The following is a 6,180-nucleotide window of genomic DNA, read 5'->3' on the forward strand; positions in this document are numbered from 1 at the left end:
CAGTCTTGGAAAATATGGAATTTGATTAGAATGTTTTCCAGGTCTGGATAAGTTTTGAAAATCGAAGCCTCGTGTATCTTAAATGAGATAAAAAGTTAGGTTTTATTTTTTGGTTGACAGGTGTTTGTAGCATCCCAAAGAATGAAATATGTTTGTGGTGAAACAAATTTCTCATTTTAGGAGCTTTCGCGATTAAAACTGCAACGAAAAACTCTTAGGAGGGAGAGTGATTTGCACGTGAGTTCAATGATATTTGAAAAGGTACTCAGTACAGGTTTAAAGCTTGGAACMTACAAAAACAAGTAAAGATGGTGCCGAAATAATAGGGAAAAAAGGAAAGTTTGGGTTTGGAAATTAGAAAATAGGTTTAAATGTATCAGAAACAGAAGATTTAGTGTCCTGATGCATCTCAGTAAATCCAGGTAAAAAATCAAAAAGAAAAAAATTGTATAGYTCTTCTGGACGGGTTCTTCTTTAATGAAACGTTTCYTCTCTCCTCCAAGAGACTTCTTCAGTCTGAGAGTTTCAGGCAAAATTCAGGCTTTTAAGCCCTGCCTCCATGTGACTGATACTCACATCACATGGCTATCGTTGACACCTAATTAACACCTATTGTTAATAGGGGTGGAGTGATACTGGCAATAGCCGCACTGTAGGAGGGGGACAACTGAAAACGGAGGCTTTCAAACCCCAAAACACATTACGGCAAAGGCTGGTTCACCCCAAAGATCCGGTGCCCCGGCACAAACAGAGCAATGTTGTATATGCTGTTAAGTGCCAGGAGGACTGCGACCAGTTATACATCAGGGAAACAAAGCAGCCACTGTTCAAAAGAATGTCCCAACACAGACGAGCTACATCTAATGGCCAGAACTCTGCAGTTTTCACTCATTTACAGGCCAGCGGTCACTCTTTCAGAGATGAGGATGTTCTCATTCTTGATAGAGAGGAACGTTGGTTTGAGAGAGGAGTAAAAGAAGCCATTTTTGTGAAGAAAGACCGTCCATCATTAAACAGAGGTGGAGGCCTCCATTTTCAGTTGTCCCCCTCCTACAGTGCTGCTATTGCCAGTATCACTCCACCCCTGTTAACAATAAGTGTTAATTAGGTGTCAACGATAGCCATGTGATGTGAGTATCAGTCACATGGAGGCAGTGCTTAAAAGCCTGAATTTTGCCTGAAACTCTCAGACTGAAGAAGTCTCTTGGAGGAGAGACGAAACGTTTCATTAGAGAAGAACCCGTCCAGAAGACCTACACATTTTTTTTCTTTTTAGAAGATTTAGTGACCTAACGTCTGAAAGGTGCTGAATCTTGAAGTTTAGGCTGTGAGATATAAGATTTGATCACTGTAGTTTGTAGGAGTTTAACCCTTCGGTCTCAGGGTTGTCTCTAAATATTTGAAAGCGATCCGGTCTGATAGAGCCGAGGACAAAGATGGACGGTTTTCTCTCACATCGTGACATCGCACCCATTCATTACCGTCAGAGCCTCACCTTGTTCTGCAGTTTCAGTCATTGTTCCAGTGCTCCCCTCCTCATCAGCAGTTGTTAAGGAGTGAGGAAGGAAGTGCCATTTTCCAATCTCTACGTTTTCATTGATTTGGTCTCTCAAATTGGTCTCCTACCATTCGTCAAACAAGGAGTCGGGTTTATTGTGAAGATGCTGATTCAGCATTTATGCCATTGTTTTTTATTTTATTTTATTTTTTTACTTTTCAGTGTGTTTATTCATATATGAAAACATTCAGCTCATTCAGGAGATAGTATGCCTTTTGGGTTTTGTAACTTTTATACTTTATTTTTCAAATCTTCTCCATAGAAATATACGGAGATTAGTTTTTAGCTACTGTTTAGCTACATTTGACTTTGTGATATTGATTGCTAACCTTTAGATTTAACTTGCCTTTTTCTACTTTTAACTGTAGCTACCATTTCACTTATTTAGCTTTTAGCTTATGCTACTTTTAGCAAGCTTTTTGTCATTTTAAGCTAGCTTTTTGCTATGTTTAGCTTTTAGCTTRCATTCTTGCCACTTTTAGCTTTTTGCTATCTAGCCTTCTGTAATGTTTTGCAAGTAATTAATCTTTTGCTTCTTTTAGTTTTTTAGCTATCCTTTGCTAATTTAGCATTTAGCTGTCATTTTGCTGCTTTTTGCAGGCCTTTGGTTCTGTTTAGGTTTCAGCTAGTGTTTTTTTACTTTAGTATTATTTTGCTGCTTGTAACTTTTAGCTTTGTTTAAGCTTAACTCAGTTTCAGCTTTGTTAGCAAATGTCAGCAGTCATTCAGGCTCACGCTACATTTTTACATAAAATACCAGTTTTTTTTCTGTCAGAATGAGCTGAGCTGATGATCAGAGCTCAGAAAGCAGCAGTAGTGTCGTTAGCATCATTCAGTTCAAAGCTCTAAGTGAGGTTTAGATTTCTGACGTGGGCTGAGGGTCTTATCCATCATAAATGTTTAGGTTTTACTCCAGGACACCTGGACTTTCATTACCTGAGTCATAACAGGACTGTGTGCTCCATGATCACATGCGTCTGTTGTCATAGAAGTGGGAGAGTCCCCTGTGTTGTGAGTGTATTGTTGGAGAGTCTGTTTCTAAATTTGTGTTTTTAAACCTTTAAGGTTCATCTTGCCCTTTAAATAGGTTATTTAGGTAGTTTCTGATGTGATCTGATGATTTTCTTTGAGTTTTTTTTTTTAAATCTGTGGTCATTTTCAGCTCCTTGTCAGGTTTTTATGAAATAGCTCTCAGTAAAGTAGCTACTGGTGGTTTTTGTTTGCCACCTTCTGGATACTGTTGTACATTTAAATTAGATTTGGGATCCCACGATAAATCTGTTTCTTTATGACTGTAKTGATGTTTGAATGTGAACGCAGGCTGCACCAAAGCTTTTGACCTTTCCTCAGTTAACATTTTAAGCTTTTTCAGTTTGAAAATAGTTCTTCTTGGTAGTAATAGTTAGCATTTGTGTAGCCTGGACCGTAGCCTGTCTGTCTACCACTGTACCCATGAAATATGACACCAGCAAACYGCAACTATCATTTGTTTTCTACTGATGCTCCGTTCTGCGTCTGACGGACTGACATTTTCTTCTCTGTTCGTCTTCAATTGCTGCTCCACTCCAACCGTTAAGTGGGAGCTCCATCACTTCAAGTAGCTTCTGCTGTTGAGTTATTGCAAAGCGCTRGGCTACTTTAGCATCACTGCTAAAAGCGGGAATTCAGAAACTGTCTGCACTTTGAAAATAATTGATTTAACAGTAAAGGCTATATATGTTATTTAAAGTCTGTTTGATTCCTGTAGACCTTAAGCTCTCACATTTGTTTTATGATCCGTGTTTGTAAACCACTGGTTTCAGATTTCAACTCATTGTTTCAAACTAATGATTGTGATTTAAATAGATTTTCACCTTCATGTGATTCTGCTGTGCTCAGTGGGTGAATTTGACCCTATAAAAAGCTGTTAAATTACAATGAGTCATGGCTGTGTAATAATGACATCCTTTTCACAGCTGTTAGTCTTTGATTTAATTTAATTCCTTATTACAGACGTCACTATCTGACGTTTGCTTTTAACAACACATTGATTTCTTATCGTGTATTTTTTCATATTAGAAAAAGGCAGATTGTTTCCCCACTTTTAMCAGTTTCTTACTTCTCTAGAAACACATTTTCACACAGTTTTGTTGGCATGCTGTTTTTGTAGTAACACCACTACAGCCTCCTGTTGTTCAGAACTCCTTTTTTATCATTTGGAGTTGTCTAAAAAACACCTAACTTTTCATTCTAGCTGCATGCTTTGTCTCCCTCTGCTGGAGATTCTMTGGAACTGCACCTCATTTTATTATCTTAAATAATTGAACGTTATTTTCGCACTGACCCCAACTTTACAGTTTTTTTTAACATGTATCTTTAATGAGGAACTAAAACATTTTTTTTGTTTTCACATTTGAAGATTTTAAGCTTTTAGATGAGGCTAGTTCTTTGCATCATATTGTCTAATTCCTGTTTTCTAAGTTTGAGTCACCTGCAGCATGTTACACCCAAGCTGCTCGAAGAAGACATCCCACCTTAGAGAGACAGTTTTGTTGTCAGAGCATTTTYGGTGTGCTTACTGGCAAGAAAACAACCACAAAATATCAATTTGTTTTYAMAGATTATTTGAAGCTGACCTGTATTTGATGTCAGATTCATGTAGTCTGGTGGATGAAACGTTTTACTACAAAGCATAACCACTAGAGGTCAGCAACATCTTGTTTGTACTGTCAATTGCAAGCTCCTGTCCACATTTCCATCTTCATAAAGTAGTCGTTTATTTAAAAACCTGTATTTTACTGCCGTCCAACACAAACCCAAACTGTGACCCAACAGCTTTACCCACCAATTGAGTGACTTAAAATAACCAGCAGTTTTTAAAGCGTACCAAAATATTGGGTGTGTTGGTAAACCATGTCATAAATATATGATTTCTGATTCATTCATCAATAAAAGCTAGTCCTAACTGAAAGCAGTATGTGTTTATCTCAGTCTGTTCAACCTGAGCAGGTTTATATCTAATATAAGGGTTTGTAGGTGCTCTTTTAAGCTGGCTGCACAAATAAATATTTAGACTTTTCTCTATCAAATGATAGTAATGTGCACTCTGAGGAGTGAGGACTAACTGTAAGGTGTTCTGGGAACGGGATCTACAGGATATATGCCCATTAGTTGGCAGAGAACRGAACTTTAGATTCACACAGATGGCGCTCCTTCTGCAGCATAATAATGTTGGTTTTATTGTTCTGACAGCATTTGGAAAAGCAGTCAAATTAGTCATGCCGCTATAACTGTCTTTAAAGTATAGCTTTTAAAGAGCAAGTCAATGTGCAGTGGTGTAATAAGATTTGTTGTGTGTTTTCCAATGCAGCACTGCCATGAAGTGTGCGTTATTCAGCAAGAAACTTTGTTATGCGAATATTGCGTTTCCTAATAAATTGCATTGTTTTAGCAAAGCTGTGTTTGTTTTATAATATTACTTAAACTTATGTGTTTTTGCTGTACAGATACACATGAAGTGACATTTCCAACGCTTTAATCCCATTTGAATAAACAATGTTTAATAATGAAATATTGTTATCTGGGCAAAAGTTTTCTGTATTAGCAGTGCATCAATCTGACATGGTGATTCATTCAACACAGTGCCTGGCTCATGCAGAGTGTTGTTGCGTGGTTGCAGGTGTATGCTGGTAGTGAACGTGTGGTTCAGCAAGCCAGGCTTGGCAGCATGGTGAAGGCCCAGAAGTCACCTGGGAGGAAGACTTCCCAGTGTCTCCGCAGACAGGTACTGGAAGACTAAAATACACAGATGTCACTGTCCAGTCCTTCTCATTTCACAGTACAACTCTTATTACAACCTTCAACTGTGTTTACTTGTATTTTCAAATAGTAAATTTACTTAAATGCTGTAAACATCATGCCTGCACACATTTGCTCATGCAATAGAGAAAATATAGTTACACATTTAAGTATACAGAAGCACAGTTGCATATTTTTAATCAGTCTAATGAATAACTATAGTAAACTGTAGAATTTGCACATTATTTTGAAGATAAAACCCGCAGACTTATTATTCTTTACTGGTTGGAAAAGAAAATGAGAAGGCAGCACAGAAAATGGAAAATAACCTGGAAAATTTTGTAGGAAGTAATTGTGGAGACTTGAAGCTAATTTTCAGCAATGCAGCTGAATTAAACAGATCAGGTGGAAAAATTCAGCCTTTTAAAGGTTTTTTCATCCTCTCCTTGAAAAGTSTTTTTGTTGCTTTGGTCACCTGTATGCTAAGGGTTGGTGTTCTGTGACATGTTTTTAATGCCCTATCAAATCAGTTTAATTACTTTTTCTAAATGCTTCATTTTCTTTCCAAAGTTTGTTTAATTTCTTTGTTTTTTGTCTTCCACATTTCATGTTCAATGTACCCACAATTTGACATGATGTAATTAATAGTGGATTATACAATTTTCTATAATTAAATGATAAAATCTGTGCAGTTTTACTAATTGATTATACATAAACTGTTCCAGATTAAACACAACATTCAATAAACATTGAATACTAGGGGTGTAAGAAAATATCGATACACTGAAATATCGCGATATTTCATTTCCCGATACTGTATCGATATTCTAAAGCCCTGTATCGAT

This window comes from Austrofundulus limnaeus, unplaced genomic scaffold (genome assembly GCF_001266775.1).
Source record: "Austrofundulus limnaeus strain Quisiro unplaced genomic scaffold, Austrofundulus_limnaeus-1.0 Scaffold1938, whole genome shotgun sequence".
In the NCBI taxonomy this organism is placed as follows: Eukaryota; Metazoa; Chordata; class Actinopteri; order Cyprinodontiformes; family Rivulidae; genus Austrofundulus; species Austrofundulus limnaeus.